General features: G+C 40.9%; 1 protein-coding gene across 18 annotated transcripts in view; it reads right to left on the reverse strand.

Annotated features, from left to right (window-relative positions):
• Window positions 1–16,678, reverse strand: part of AGPAT4 (1-acylglycerol-3-phosphate O-acyltransferase 4) — a 1,412,586-nt gene that overhangs the window by 438,063 nt on the left and 957,845 nt on the right. Inside the window, exon 1 of one of the 18 annotated variants that reach the window (XM_079939083.1) lies at window positions 595–628. The exons of the other annotated variants lie outside the window; for them this stretch is intronic. The gene's annotated coding sequence lies outside the window, so the exon portion shown is untranslated. Of the gene's footprint in view, window positions 1–594; window positions 629–16,678 lie in introns of those variants that run through there. 18 annotated transcript variants of the gene reach the window in all.

Genomic DNA, 16,678 nt, shown 5'->3' on the forward strand with positions numbered 1-16,678 from the left:
TTAGAGATGGAGAGGAACAACAGTGTCACACAATATCATAATGTACCATAGGTACGATCTGAAGAGTTTAGCAGTCAGCATAGTGGACTGGCCATCAAAGTGTGGCTTTGTCATATTGCTTTTTTAATCAATAATCTCAAAAAATATAAATAGATTACATTATCAATTTTATATTACTATACTCATGAATTATTATTACTGCTATTGTAGTTCCTGTTAATTTCAGTTGCTAGCTATTCAAGTGTTTAATCCAAGAATTATCATTAATTCTAAGATGCACATTTCTTTCACATTTTAACATCTCTGAAATCAGAATGTGTCATCAATTGAAGGCATCATACAATTACAACTGGTGGCATATTTTTCCTTCCTAGAGGCACACATCAAAAAGGTACCTCATGTAATCCATGGCATCTTAGATTTGATTAAATAAAAATATATTTAACGTCAAGGCTACTTTCAGCTGCCCCCAGTTGATGTAAAAGTAGAAGAGGTGGGTTCCTACACTGTTTCTATCTGGTCCGAGTGTCTACTGGGATGAAGAAGAGCCCAGAAAAGGAAGGAGGTGGTGACAGGCAGTGACTTGTGGCTCACCTGTCAGTCACCTTATTTTGCCCGGGTTTGCTATCAGTAGCTCTGGGTGGCACGCACCTCCAGTGACTTTGGCTCCTAGGAGGAAGGCATATATAGTCTTAAACTTTCACAGAGGTGTATTCTGGCTTCATCCTCCAGGCAGGTCTTTTCCTGGATTCAGACACTCCTTAAGAGCAGAAGCCATGTCTCAGCTACCTTTTAATCACCAGAGTTTAGCACAGTTGACTGAATACAGTTGGTGCTCAATACATTTTTTTAAAAAACATTTAAACATTAACTCCCCCACTATAGGGGTATAAAAAATTTGTGGCCCACAATCTCAGAGGAAATGTCTGATGGACTTCCTCCCGCAGCTGTGATGGCTGAAGGTTACCCTCTGACTGTGCTCACAGGAGGCCTTGTCTAAGTGTTGAGGACCAGATCCTGGCATGGTCTCCATGGAAACAGAGAGGGGCGCTTAGATCCTTGCACAGAAACAACAAATGCATGCTTTAGGATAATAACAGAATGCAGCATTTATAGATAGGATAATAACCCATATTATGAAACATGCAATTTAATAGGTCTCTCTGATGAAAAGGCAAAGACAACCGAGAGGCTGTAATTTACTCCTGGTGGCGGAGGTGTCTGAGGTTCACAGGCAGTAAAAATGAGCAGAAAGAATTAATCTTCCTCATCTGCTTGTCAAGCCACTGTATGCTGGCTTGCTGCTTACTATGCCATTTTGTCGTTTTCCTCTCTTATTATGTTTTCCAATGCATACATCCTAACCTACTATTCTACTTAATTCTCCCCTTGCATCGTGACCTGTATTCTACATTCCTTACAAGAATGTCGTCAAGGAATTACAAAGGACTTTTAAAAATAAAGACATAAAATGTTTTACAGTTCCTACAGAAGCCTTTTTGTGAAGACTGTGCTTTACATGTATTGAAAACACCTAGGAGAGTAGCTGTAAAAGTAAATTTGAATAATAGCAGTGAGAGTGGACAACCTTGTCTTGTTCCTGATCTTAGAGGAAATGCTTTCAGTTTTTCACCATTGAGGATGATGTTGGCTGTGGGCTTGTCATATATGGCCTTCATTATGTTGAGGTAACTTCCCTCTATGCCTACTTTCTGGAGGGTTTTTATCATAAATGGGTGTTGAATTTTGCATCTATTGAGATGATCATATGGTTTTTCTCCTTCAATTTGTTAACATGGTTTATCACATTGATTGATATACCCTGAGAAACCAATAATTCAAAAACAGTCATGTACCACAATGTTCATTGCAGCTCTGTTTACAACAGCCAGGACATGGAAGCAACCTAAGTGTCCTTTGACAGATGAATGGATAAAGAAGATGTGGTATATATATACAGTGGAATATTACTCAGCCATAAAAAGAAATGAAATTGAGTTATTTGTAGCGAGGTGGATGGACCTAGAGACTGTCATACAGAGTGAAGTAAGTCAGAAAGAGAAAAATAGGGCTTCAATGGTGGCGCAGTGGTTGAGAATCTGCCTGCCAATGCAGGGGACATGGGTTTGAGCCCTGGTCTGGGAAGATCCCACATGCCACGGAGCAACTAGGCCCGTGAGCCACAACTACTGAGCCTGCGTGTCTGGAGCCTGTGCTCCGCAACAAGAGAGGCCACAACAGTGAGAGGCCCGTGCACCACAATGAAGAGTGGCCCCCGCTCGCCGCAACTAGAGAAAGCCCTCGCACAGAAACGAAGACTCAGCACAGCCAAAAATAAATTAATTAATTAAAAAAAAAAAAGAGAAAAATAAATGCTGTATGCTAACATATATATATGGAATCTAAAAAAAAGAAAAAATGTTTCTGAAGAACCTAGGGGCAGGACAGGAATAAAGACGTAGACGTTGAGAATGGACTTGAGGACACAGGGAGGGGGAAGGGTAAGCTGGGACAAAGTGAGAGAGTGGCATGGACTTATATATACTACCAAATGTAAAATAGCTAGCTAGTGGGAAGCAGCCACATAGCACAGGGAGATCAGCTTGGTGCTTTGTGATCACCTAGAGGGGTGGGATAGGGAGGGTGGGAGGGAGATGAAAGAGGGAGGAGAGGTGGGGATATATGTATATGTATAGCTGATTCACTTTGTTATACAGCAGAAACTAACACACAATTGTAAAGCAGTTATACTCCAATAAAGATGTTTAAAAAAATAAATTTGAAAATACGTTTGAAATGTAGATAGTGTTTGCAGTGGTCATGTAATGTTGCTTTAGGGCACAATGACCTTTAGCAAGAGCTCTGCTTAAGTCTTGAATTAACCTCTCCTCACCGTTTCTTGAATTATGTGACCTAGGAGAAATACTCTGAGACCTAAATGGGTAGTACTTGACAGCAACTACAATTCCAAAACAATTTTCTCTCTTGGGCTACAGAACTTTCTGAGACTGTAGAGTCTGGGTACGGTCTGTTGCCACTAGCAGCTACAAGGTGTGAAAAAGAGTCATTGCCCAGTTTTGTACTTAGTTACCCAACAGAAGAAAGGCTATTGCAGTAGTATCTAATAGTATCTGTCAAAGCCACATTAATACATAATATTAGAGTAATATCTATGGGTATCTATTGGAGTGGTATTGATAGGTACTATTAGAGTGGTATCTACCAGTATCTATTAGAGTAGTATTAATAGATACTATTAGAGTATTAGCTACTAGTATCTGTTACAGCAATATTAATAGATACTATTAGAGTAGTATCTACTAGAATCAACTGGAGTATTATTAATAGGTACTATTAGAGTAATACCTACTAGAATCCATTGGAGTAGTATCAATAGGTACCATTGGAGTATCTAAAGGTATTTCTCAAACAAGGATTTTTAAATTTTCTTTTAAATCAGGGACCATTGTGTCACAGATTTGTATAACCTGGAGCTCAACAGATCAGTATTTGAAGACACAGAAAGCTCCTGTGTAGCAATTCCTAAGACTGGCCATTTCCAAGACCAGCTGATATGCCTCAGAGCAGAGGTCAGCAAGCCGGCCCAAGAGCTAAGGATGCTTTTTATTTCTTAAAATGTTTGGGAAAAAAATTTAAAAAACACTATTTCATGACAAGTAAAAATGATATGAAATTCAGATTTCAGTGTCCTTCCAAGTGTTTTCGGAGCCAGTGACAGACACTGATTTAGTATCATCTAGGGCTGCTATCCCACTGTGACAGCACAGTTGAGAAGCTGAGTCAGAGACCATATGTCCCACAAAGCCTAAAATATTTACTATTTGGCTCCTTACAGCAAAAGTTTGCCAGTCCCGGCCCTAGAGAGGGAGGCCCAGAAAGAACTGACCTGTTCTGAGAGCTCAGTTACCTAGTTTCACTTAGGGCGTTGCTGTTAAGATTTGGTGACGGAATTCTGAAGGATGGAATGGGACACAAGCAGGAAAGAACATTCCAGGAAAAATACTGGCTCTGTCAGACTACGGATAAGAAAGAAAAGCTCCTTGGTGGTGTAATTAGTATTTTAAGTAGCTTTGTCTGAAATTATGCTAAAGTAATCTCTAGTCCTTTATCATGTTCAAGCAGAGTGCACAAAACCGCTCAGCTCACTATAATTGCAAACTTCCCTTAATGAATATATGTTTGCTTTGGCTCCTGTGCTCTATTTTGCATCAATTCTTGCAACTTCGCAAGACGCCCCAGATTCCTTTCATTAAGGTATTTTCACCTAGATAAAAAGATGTAAACCAATTAGAACAATTTCATGTGAGTTATTCAGGAAACAAGGGTAACACAACTGGATTGTGTCTCTTCTGATCTGGAAAAGTGGGCTGATATAGAAGAGAAAAAAATAATTCTCTCCAACAAAAACTTAGCCTTGGAGAAGTGTTTGGTGGGGAGGATAAGGTAGGGGAAGGAGTGTTGAGAAAGATGTGGTTATTCACAAAATCGCCTGGTGTCTAATGATACCCCCGCCTGACACCACGAAGAACAGGCATACAGAAAGTGATGAGCTAGAACTGAGTCTCAGGTTCGCGACTTCATAGCTGCCTGAGTCAAGCAAATCACTGCCTGTCTCCTTGCCTCGGTTTCCTTAGCTGTAAAGTGGTAGCATAAAGCCAGCATTCCTACAATTTCAAATGAGACAGTGTAGGCAAGAGGGCTTTCTAAACCGTTAAGTGGAAACTTCTATTACTGATACCAAAAGAGTGCACCGAAAACATCTATTGAAATTTGAACATGATGTTAAGTCTCTTAAAGTTGAAATTTAAAGAATTCTAAATGGTGACCATCAACCTCAGGAAACTGAGAGGAGAAAGTGAAATGTTATTACGAATCTTGGGCTTAACTAACATTTGGGTACTTGGACTGAATCCCATGAACTGTTTCTAAAAGAAAATGAAAACTTTTCCATTGTAGTGAAGGAAACTGGGCAAAAAAATTTTTTTAAAGAAGTGCTCTCAGGGGTCTTGGCTACTTATGGATAATAGTCAAAAATGCTAGTTTAAAACCCTCAAGATACCTTATCCTTATCATGAAATTCAAATTATTTGCTTTACGAGGCAAAAAGTGGAAAAGCTCTATTTTTAATGGGATTATGTACTTTTGTTTTTAAAATTCTCCTTAAAGTCAAGAGTCAAGAAATGAAAGATGCTGATTTAGAGTCTAAAACACTATTTATCGGGGATACTATGATAAAATGCAATACTAAATTGTGTTTTTCTTAGTGAACCACATGCCCACAAGAAAGTTAAGAAATGTAAACAATCAATTTCTGAGTAGAACACAGGCTATCATGATGCTCAAGGTCACGGTGCTCAAGGTCAACTGGAGAGAAGTCTGGTTGTGATTCTGGCTTCAGCACTGCTAGCTGTGTGAGTCAGTAGACCTCTTAATTTCTGAGGCTCAGTTTTTTCATGTCTAAAGTGGGGACAACTAAAATAATGGTACTAACAAGGCTATATAAGTTATTAGGAATGGTAGTAGGTCCTAGCTTCTGAAGCCAGACCTCATGCGGCATTTACACAGGGGAACAAACCCTTTAAAACGCCACTTTCATTTTGGTGCCTGATTTTATTTAAAAAAATAATTTCAGACTTGGAAAGAAATGCACAAAGGAAAGCACATCCCTTTCATGATACACTGCTAATTGGTGACCCTGAATAGAAGTTTTTACATGTGAATCAGTGAGGTATTTAAGGGAAGAAAGGTCACACACACACACCCGCCATAACATAAGTCTATTATATATGCAGACATGGCCCCAGATGTCAGCGTCTTGTGCCACAGTGACACCTAGCAAACAGTTATCCTTCATTAACTTCTAGCTTGAATCAGGACCAAGACTTAAGGAGCATCAGCCCGTGGTGGGTTTGGGCCTGGTGGATGTGAGCTGCTGCAGCTTCAAGGCCTAAAGGACAAGTACAGTGAGTTGCAATGTTCTGTGTTTTCAAGGCAAGTACATTCTACTGAGGCTTGTCTCCTGGGGCTGTTAAAGATGCCTGCAAGACTGGCCTGGAGGAAAACCCTGCAGCTTCTTCAGCAGGGCTGAGCTGAGCTGAATACACCAGGTCAGCTGTGGTTCTGACCCCTCGAGTGGCCCTTAGGGGGAGTCCTGTTCTCAGGTTACAGTCAGAATGTTCCAGTTCCATCGCCCTCCCTTCCCTAGTGGCCTCTGAAGTGTTTCCCACTTGGGTTCTTCCTTGGCAAGCTGGAGTTCAAGTCTAACCTAGAGTACTCTGGACAATATAAAAGCACCAAAAAAAAAAAAAAAAAAATGGGGAAATAAGTTTTAATAATAGATACCTTTAGTTTAGGTTCATACCTTTTTTAGAAATAGAAAAAAATGTTTTTCAATGTTTTCTATTGAGAACCAGCTTATTGTTAAGAGGAATGATTCCAGTATAGTTGGCCTTGTTGCTGGGGACAGCATAGGAAAACATCTTGTTGTTCTAAATAACTTTTCTGATCAAGAGATGGAAATGCAGTGACACGTAGTAAAGGATGTCAAAGAACCCCTCCACTCTCACTTTAACTAGAGCACTCAGTATTTGTGATGAATTAGGCTGGATCACTAAACTACAGGAAATAAATCTGCTGAACAGTTCCATTTTCCGATTGCTAGCTAGGTTAACATACTTTAATAAACAAATAAATATCTCCATATGGACTATTATCCAAAACAACTGTAAATCGTTGCCACGCTGGGCAGTGGGTAGCTGTGACATCCCTGGAACCGCTGAGTTCCGCTACGGTCCTCCAGCACCCATTGGAGTATCTGCCTAAATGAGGGGTGCCCTTCGGTGATGGAATAAGGTGACACTTTGATTAATGCAATGAGCACGCTGCCCAGTGCTACAGTGAGTATTAAAATGGCATCTGCTAATTTAATGTCTCGGCTGTCATTAGACTGGAGTGCAAAGGGGAGTCACCTTCTCAGAAGAGCGTTCCCATCCCACAGGGAACAAAAGCAGGGCTGACTGTCAGCTGCTGCAGGTTTCTGGGAAGCCCTATTCTTGCTGTGCAAACATCCTGGAATGATTTTGTTTTTCATGCTGAAAACCAAAAAAAAAATGGTACCAAGCAGATTCCTTGCGGAAATGTACAAAATGAAAATGGAGGTTTCAATAAAACTGGCCAAAAAAAAAAATCACAAAATGGAAAAAGGACAGAATTAAAAAAATGATGTTTTAAAAATGTATCTATTAAAAAATCATCAGCTCTTACAGCACTCAGGAAGATGTCTTTCATTCTGACTACTCTCTGTCAAGACCTTGACAAGTTGTCAAGATTTATTTAAAGATGGGTATATACTTGTGGTCAAAAGGCAAAAGATAATTCTTGACAGCAACTAATTGCAATTCGTTATTTGGAGTTTTTCCTCGTGATTACTGGAAAATCTACAAAGGTACATAAGTTCTGAGTCATCAAATTTTTTACCTTTTTCAATTACAACTAAAAGTGTCAAAATAAATGTTTTTTTTCTGATTGTCTCTAGAAGTATTATTTAAAGAATACTTTCATAGCAAGGGTTATACGTGGCAATATAACTGAAAAGGCATATAATTTCCTACAGTGCTATTTGATGAATTTTATTTTAAAGTTAGACACTCAGGTCACCATTTACAGTCTGGTTCCATGCTGGGGACTTTTGCTTTCACATTCTGACCTGCGGCCCGTGGGGCAGGATGATGCACTGAGCCACCTTTTGTCCACCTGAGCTTCCTTTTCTCCATTCCAAAATGGCAGCGACCCTTTGCACCTGCCTCAGAGGGTGCTTATGCTGCGGGGGTCAAAACAAAGGACGGCTGCCAGTGACGAGCGTCCACTCTCCTATTCCTTGCGGAATCCCAAATTCACTGAGAATTCTGGGAGTCCTGGAGGGGAGAGGGAGAGAGACAGTGGCACTGAGGGGAAGGAAGTGGAAAGGATAAAGATGGTAGACTCTTCCAAAATGAGAAAGGCCCAGGGGTTTCACATCCTAGGATCAGCTTCCTGGGAAGAGTCTGAGGGAGGCTTCAGGTGGTCCTGCAAAGGCAACTCCACTCAGCATGGGGGCAGCAGAACAGACCACCCTGGGACACGTGGACTTAGAATACGGCAACATAGGGAGATTCTTCAGACACCAAAGAGGCCTTCAAGACTCTTGGTGATGGAAGGGAGAAAAAGAGAGCCCTGGTAAGTACTGACGCTGAATTTCTTGGTCAGCCTGGAGTCAGATTTCATTTGGTTTTAAGAATATCAAGAAGTTTGGCATTTCTTGCACCTTGTGGTTTAAAATGTGTACCCACCAAAACGCAAAACCAGGTCACTATGTGCATCATGATAACAGGACGAACAGGACTAGAGTGCACAGACAGAGGAAAGCACCATTAGGGTTCCAGAAAAGGCTGCACTGAGCCATCTGCTGAAGCCTGAGGAAAAGCGAGGTCAAGAGGATGTGGGGTTGGAATTCTAGGTACTAAATTCAGGAGAGTGACGTTATAGGTGAAGTGAAAGGTCTTCTGTTTGTTTGTTTTTAAGATTCTCATTCCCAAACACCCGGCGTCATAGGAGAGAGCAGAGGAATGTTTTGTGGGAGGGGAAGCCTGATGAGAACCGCAGGGGGAGGGGCACACGCGGGCCTGGCATAAAGGGCCGCCCTTCCGTGGCCCAGAAAGGGACGGCGAGATGCTCAGGATGGACCCAGAGCCTCGAGGGAAGTCCTTCACTACTTCGCGCCTCGGTTACCGCGACGGTCCAAAGGAAACAACATTGTCCCCAGCAAAGCTGTTGTGCATCTAAACAAAATGACAATCAGAAGGTTCAACGTGCACGCCCGGCGCAGGGTAGGTGCTCTTTACAGTCTCCTCTTGTCCTAAAAGCAACAGGAGCAGCAGCAGTTTTCAGGGGAAGCGTGGCGGGCCCACACTGGCCCCGGAACTCCCCAGCGAGGGCCCCAGAGGCACTGACACTGACATCCTGGGGGTGCAGGTCCCTCACGCCGCAGGGAAAGAGGCTGCGGTCAAGGTCACTCAGCAGTGAAGGCCTGAAGAGCTGCGAGGAGTAGTGATTCTGAGAACAGCCCAGTGACAACAACTCAAGTCCCTCTTCTACCTGGTCCCCCAGATATGTGTGCCGGAGTCCTGGGAAGACAGGACAGTGGAAGTGGGGAAAAGTGATTTCATCCTAATCTGCAAAACAAGTGGCATGTGCTACTCAACTCTGGGACCCCTCTAACAGAGGGTACAACAAGGCGGGGATGGTCCTTCTTTCTGTCATTCTCTTTCCTGTCCCTCCAAGGGGCTCTGACATTCTAGCAGCCCAGGGTGCTTGTCTATCTAGTGGAAACTGCAGTGCTTGGCAGGGTAGCGTGTGGCTAACTGGAGTGAATCTGTTCTCAGGTACTTGTGGAACATACTCAGAGGGTTCCCAAAATTGAAGAAGGGGAGCTTTGAAATTTTTGACTTACGGCTGAAACATGACTAAGTTGACAGCTATAGGCTGGTGGGGTTCTAGAAAGATAACTCTAGCAGTGGTGTGGAAAGATGGATGTAAGGAAAGAGTGGTGGCAAAGATACCAGCCAGGAGACAGTGGCAATGATTTAAGTGAAAGAATATAGGACTCAAATGAGAAAGTGGCAAAGGAACACAAATTCTTCATTTCGGTTTTGTATAACTGAATTACCTACATAAAAACAAAAGGGTTAAAGGGAGAGATTGGATTGTCAGTGTTGGCACGGGGATGTCCATATTTAAAGGTAAAAATAAGAATGCATCTAAAGAGTACATATTCAAAATAATGAAAATTTTCTCATTCCTTTTAGGAAAAAAGATGTTAGATACAAGATGTTAGGTAATTGTTGTTGAAACTGGTCTAAGAGTGTTTAAGAATTATGTCCATCTGGAGAAAGCATTAAAAAAATATTTCAGGAGAAAATCCACTTATTGGTTCCTATCAATCAATGACCAATAGTCAGTTTTTCATCCCAAGTGGCTAAGAAATTTGTCACATGATATAAATCATAATATTCACAACGTTATATCCAAAGCTTTGTGTAGTATCTCTCTATTCCAGGGCCAAGAAAATCTGTTATACACCTCATTAAAGAAAAACATGCCCAATATTTGGAAAATGTATATAATAATGACCTGGAAATAACCACCATTTTAAACACAAATGTAGATTTCTAGATCTATAAAACATTTCCAAAAAATGAGATAATTTGGCATATAAAAGTTTCAGTGACAAAACCATAATTATTTCAATAAGTTTTCTATATTAGGTCATAGAAAATGCTTCTATGAAAAATACCAACTATTCCTATGCAGCACTTTACAGACTTCAAGGCATCATTAAACAACTGAGAAATGAATTTCTTTTCAGAACAGAAGGGTCATGCATCACTTATATGGTATCTGCATCTAGTTGAATAGCAATTGAGTTACAATTCCTTCATTAGGGATCAGAAGCCTTTGGGAACTGAAATCAGTTTGTTCTCAAGGCTGGTGGTAACATAATCTCAATGTATTGAGACAATGGAAAAACTCTTGTTTGTTTGTTTTCTATTGAAACATGTATAATTTTGATGGTTTTGCCAGTATTTTACCAGGCAATTCTTTTACTTCATCTGGTGGTAACACCCCATCAGGCCTCGCAGCTCCCTGTGTGGAATGATCTTCACATAAAGGACTGCGCAAATGCTCATCAACCACAAAGGTGCTCTGGGACGAGGAGGCCAGCACTGCTCGTTTCGTCCATGGTCAGCGCTCCCGCACGTATGGATCCGTGACAATCTAGCTGGTGAGCACCTGACTGCCTTCTACTTCATCGCATCCTGCCTTCTCTTTTGTTAAATATTAATGGCAATGGAAAGTAAACGCCATGTTTCTCTGCTTGGAGAAGGAGACTTTGGACGACCTGGGTGTCCTCGAATGGAGAAACTTGAGCTTTACCATTGGAGACTGCCTTGACTGTCTGCATACACTTTTGCCAGATTGGCCGTAGGGTCCTTTGAAGACTCGTGAGACCCATCACTTGATTTCTTTAGTATCAGAACTACAAAGATGCACACCTTTGCAGCATCTTTGCATATTCCTCCTGGTGAACAACTTAGAAGAGTAGTAATTGAAACCTCAATTTGAAAACTTGATATATACCATTTTCTTACTAGTAACAACCCACTAATTAAGCTCTTCTTTAGAAACCTAACTGGCACAAACACATTACCATCGTGCTCAAATATATACATATGATGCCCCCAGTATTGTTTTTTTCTTTCTTATATAGAGCAAGAGCCTAATGACTAAATATTATATCTATTTTAGAAATTTTTTGGATAAATTGTTGATCGTCCATGATTTTGTGGCGCTGGATCTCACTGTATGAAAATAGTGTCTTTGAGAGATGAAAATTTGTGATCGGCTTTGAAGTTCCTGGGAGTTTAGGTCATTAGCATTTAATTATCGATACCACCTTTTAGCTGTAGTTCTCTGTGTTTATCATTGGAGGCCTAGAGAACTTTGCAAGATTTTGGTATATTTAATGGCTCTCCATGCAGCGTCATCGGATGGAGGAAACAGTGTAGGTGCCATGACATGTAATATCTGTCTTTCCTCATTTCTTTTCTCCCCCATCCTTCCCATGTGTTTACGTCCTTGTTTTCTACTTAGTTCAAGTTCTAAATGTCTCGAGTAGGACTTATGTACACCTTATAATGCTTTTAAAACCTTGACAACTTGTTAACACTGAATAAACATTAAAAAGCATGAATCACAGGAAAAATTGTTAGTGAGTTTTCTTGTTATCGATCTGATCTACCCAGTGGCTTCCCATGATCTTTAGAATAAATTTCAAACTCCTTAGATTGGTATTAAACAACCCCAGAGAATTGCCAAAATTTTCTAATCTTTTTTCAAACGACTACCTATCAACACACAGGGATCCAGTTAAATCAGAATTATGAGAGAGGAACCTGAACTCTCTGCTTTCAAGTCTTCACTAGTTCTGTTACTCTGACCTGAAAGGCACTTAATCCAGACTCCCTGTCAAAGCAAACCATGCCATCTCTTCTGTGAGGTTTCCTCAGTTTCCCCAGTAGGCCTCCCCTCTAAGCCCACAGCACTGCACACACCACGACTATAGCAAGAACCACATGTGATCTTGTAGCCACAGCTATTGTTACTTGTCTTACTTCCTGGAGGACAAAGTAAACTCACTGAAGACAAAGGAGGTTTCTTATAGCTCCCCCTATGCTGTGCACGTTCGCGAGATTGAAAAACAATTACACTGAATGAAATTGAATTAAGAAGAAATGTCTGGGTAGTAGAAACGGAATGGACAATACTATTTTTAAAAGGATAAAACAAAAAATATTCAAATAAGATATATCTTTCTCAGGTATTTATCAGGCATATTTTCCTATGTTTAGAACCTGATGACATGTAGTTAATGACATCAGGTATCCTTGGGTGTCTGCTCTCCAATGGAAATCTGTGCACTGTGGCACCCCACTTTAATCATTAATTGAAGAATGTTAAAGGTAAAATTGTAATATGGCTTGTTTCATAATATATTTTCCTTTGGCCCCTTTCTACCTCTTGTTTCCATTTAAAAAAAAATTTCATATCTCCAATCCACGTGAAGTGAACTTCATTTCCTTCTCTCTTCAATCTTTAAAAAAGTTTTTCCTCTAATTCCTATTCCTGCCGTTCAACTCTCTGCCTCCAGCCAGAATTCCTATCGCTCACAACTCATCTTAGTCTTTGAGCTGCACTGCTTTTCTGTGAATTATGCTGACTTCTTGACGAAGGAGACAGAAACTGGAAATGGTGTGTAAACACCATCAGTGGGTGCTTAGTGAACTTCTGATGATTTTCAGCCCCCCGCCCTGGGACTGAACCCAGCCTGTCATTCACTTGTTAGGGGAAAGTTTCCCTGTTGGTTATTTTGGAAGAAGTGATGACATTGTGATTTCCCCTTTCCCCAGGGATAGTAGGGAGGATAATAGGACCAGAAGGGAGTATATTACAAAATATATCAAAGTATATCAAGAGTATATCAAAACACTTGTAAGAGACTATGTTCTTATGCTTATATATTCCTAAAAATGGGTTTCATCAAAAAGCATTACTAAACCTGTAAGTTCATGCAAGACTTTTAAAATAAGAAAACGATAACGTTTTTAAAACATAAATTTCACTCATTTATAAACTTCAAATTTGCCGCCACCAAAAGCACACTTGCTCTGAGTTCTGTACCCAGTACTTTTCTTTCAGCGAGTGTATACTAAGTTCATGTTATGGGCAGGTCCTTTTCTAGGTGGTGCAAATACCACCTAGAATAAAAAATAGTAAGCTAGATGGACATATCTATACTCAAAGAATTTACATTTTTTTGTGGGTGAAACAGACAATAAGACAGTGAGTGAGTAATCCAGCATTTTGCTGCATGGGCTCAGGTGGACTGTGGCCCATGCTCTCTGGAATGTCAAGTTCTGAGGCCAAGACATGTCAACTGATAGCGGTCCTTCTATGTGGCACAAAGCTCAACTTAAGACATGGAGAAAGACACAGAAGTCTCAGCTTCTGCTTCCAAGAAAACAATTCTACATACGACTGGCAATTTGCTTGGAGATTAGTCTGCAGAGCTGGCCTGAGATCACCAAGGGAGACTGGAAGCTTATTGCCTTCTCACTTTATTTCTTTGAGTGCAAAGACTATGAAGATAATCTCTTCTCGGTCAAAGAAAAATTTAATATAGCACTCCCTGATTTCCTCGATTTAATTCATACTCTCCCAGCAGTCCCTAAAGTGCATTCACTGTGTGTTCAAGTTTTGACTTGATGTTTGTTTGCATCAGAGAGAGAATTAAATTGTCCACAAAAAAGTGAATCCAGATCCCCGTTCCCTCAAGGCTGGCCTAAAAGTTATTGTTTTTATATCGGTTTCAATCAAGTGTTTCTATAATGCTCTGTATGTCAACTCGTTCCACTGCTAATACTTTATTTTCTAATGATTAACCTTAACACACAGAATTTTGCCTTAGCTTAGCCATTCTAAGTTATATAACGATTCTGAAGGAAAAGTTCAAATTTATGAATTTCTGGACTGTTCAGCACCTATAGAGACTGTCAAAAGCTTTTTTTTAAAAAAAATTGTTTTATTTATTTACATTTGGCTGCGTTGGCTCTTCGTTGCTGCGCGCGGGCTTTCTCTAGTTGCGGCATGTGGGCTTCTTATTGCGGTGGCTTCTCTTGTTGCCGAGCACGGGCTCTAGGCACGTGGGCTTCAGTAGTTGTGGCTCACGGGCTCAGTAGTTGTGGCTCACGGGCTCTAGACTGCAGGCTCAGTAGCTGTGGGCTTAGTTGCCCTGAGGCATGTGGGATCTTCCCGGACCAGGGCTCGAACCCGTGTCCCCTGCATTGGCAGGGGGATTCTTAACCACTGTGTCACCAGGGAAGTCCCAAAAGACATTTTAAATAAAAATTATTATTTTCTATGCCAAGAAACCACTGGGTCATTGAAAACAGTGGGTCCATTTGCTTACAATCCCAGCATGCACCAAGTGTACTCAGTTAAAGCCTTCCTGGGAGTTAACTTGCTAGTTGTGCTCTTGAAACATGCATAGTTTTCATGCCCTACTTTAAACATTCATCAGAGTGTTTTTTTAAAAATATTAAAATAATTCGGGGAAGGAATAAAAGATTTAACTTAGGATTGAATGAATGAGAACAGTCTGTCTTGCAGTGGAGGAGGAGATTCCGTGCTCTAATTTCCTCGTATAACCAAGTGGTTAGACTGTAAAATGTTCCCTAAAAGATGAAGTCATTACTGCTTGGTGCCATCTGCTTCCACCAGACTGTCCACTGCCACACTCTTGGCCTGTCCATTTAGAGACGACTGTCCTGGCAATGGCAGGCACTGCTATGGGCCTTCCTTACCCTTGGGTCAAAAGGAGAGCTCTGGTGTGTAGTGGAACATGTGGGGGATCTACAGTTGAACCTGAGGTTGAATTTGAACTCTACCCTAATGTCAAGAGTCCAGACTCCTTTATGGGCAGCTCCCAGAGTCCTTATAAGACGAAGAACCTGGAAGATGCCTGATGCTCATGGTTTTAGATCCATACCTAACCTGCTTCACGGCTAACTGCCTTACCTGGGGAACTTATAAACCTGTAGTTTATTCCACCAATCATATTCTTTGCAGCCTTCGACCCTAACCTCTCACTTTTGAGCTCAGTGACTGAATGAACAACCTCTTGGGCCTGAGTCTTTCCTCCCAGGCTCGGCCTTTGCAGTCAGCCCTCTCCAGGTTTGCCAGAACTCACGGCAGGACCAGCTCTACTTTCTCTGTCGGATACCCTTAATCCATGAATTCTGCTTTTGAATACTTTTTTTTCTGAAGTTGAGGGTGAAGAAAGGCTGGGGCCGAAAGCAATATAACCAATATCTAGGAGAAGTATCTACTTGACACGGGGACCAGGCTTTTCTGCATCTGGATTGTTGAGTCCTGTAGGGCTACTCTGGAGCCTGTACTACAAATGGGTCCAGGCTACATCAGTGCAGTTAACACATGTTTACTATGTTTTAAGGAACTTGATGGGTGAAAATTTGCATGTGCAGAACAGATACGAAGAATTGAGAGTAAATATTTAGTTTGCAAAAAATTTAACAATGATATTCTTTAAAAGAAGAAGTCTGGTACATTTAAATTATAAATCAGTTATTAAGTTTTGATTTAAAAGCCCACTTTTCAAAACCCAAACACTGTACGATGCGATATACATTTACATACAGCTGATTCTCCTGATTTGCAGCAGTTATGTTCCATAAAGTCACTGCACCACTCAATGAACAAATACCGGAACCCTGTTCCCAGGGGAAATACCAGGTTAGGTTCCTGTGAGCCTCTGGTCATTACATTTTTATCAACCAGTTGATACGTTAACCTTGTTTATATGTGTTTCTGTTCACCTTATTTAATACATGTTGTTGATTTATTAACAATGAGCTTATGGTCAATAACACTCTGACTCAGGCCTACTGAAGCTTCTCTAACACATGTATTGATATATTTCTTCCCAAAGCACATCACAGCCCTCTGTGCTTAGAAACACTGAATGGTACTTCAGTGCTATGCTTAGCGGCCATTTTAAACAGCAAAATCACCACCGAGAAGCACAAAAATGTGGAAAATGTGGCACTAAATAGACTGTGAAAAGGACACTGTTTTACAGTCTGAGAGCTGAAACAAGAAGGCAGAGTGTTGCTGCCTTAGACCTGAGCTGGGAACGGGCACATCATACAGCTCAAATTTTCTCCACTCTGGGGGTATCAGAGATGTCCACAGAAGCACCATAAGGATTGATTTCGGGGGTAAAATAAATTTTAGCGAATAGGCAAATTTGTAAATGCAGAATCCATGAATAATGAAGTTTGACTGTCATTACACTCTGAACACAGTATTTTTGGAGTTTGCCAATTTATGAATTATCCAGAATTTGTGCTAAATTTTTTTCTCTCTCTCCAACTTTCTATGTTTTGCCTCTCTCCACGTCAATAGACAGCATCCTATAAAGGAAAAGGGAAATAAAGATGCTGGAGGAATTTGGGTATCGTGTGGGTTTTGCATGGCAAGCGCT

This window comes from Stenella coeruleoalba, assembly GCF_951394435.1.
Source record: "Stenella coeruleoalba genome assembly, chromosome: 12".
Taxonomy (NCBI): Eukaryota; Metazoa; Chordata; class Mammalia; order Artiodactyla; family Delphinidae; genus Stenella; species Stenella coeruleoalba.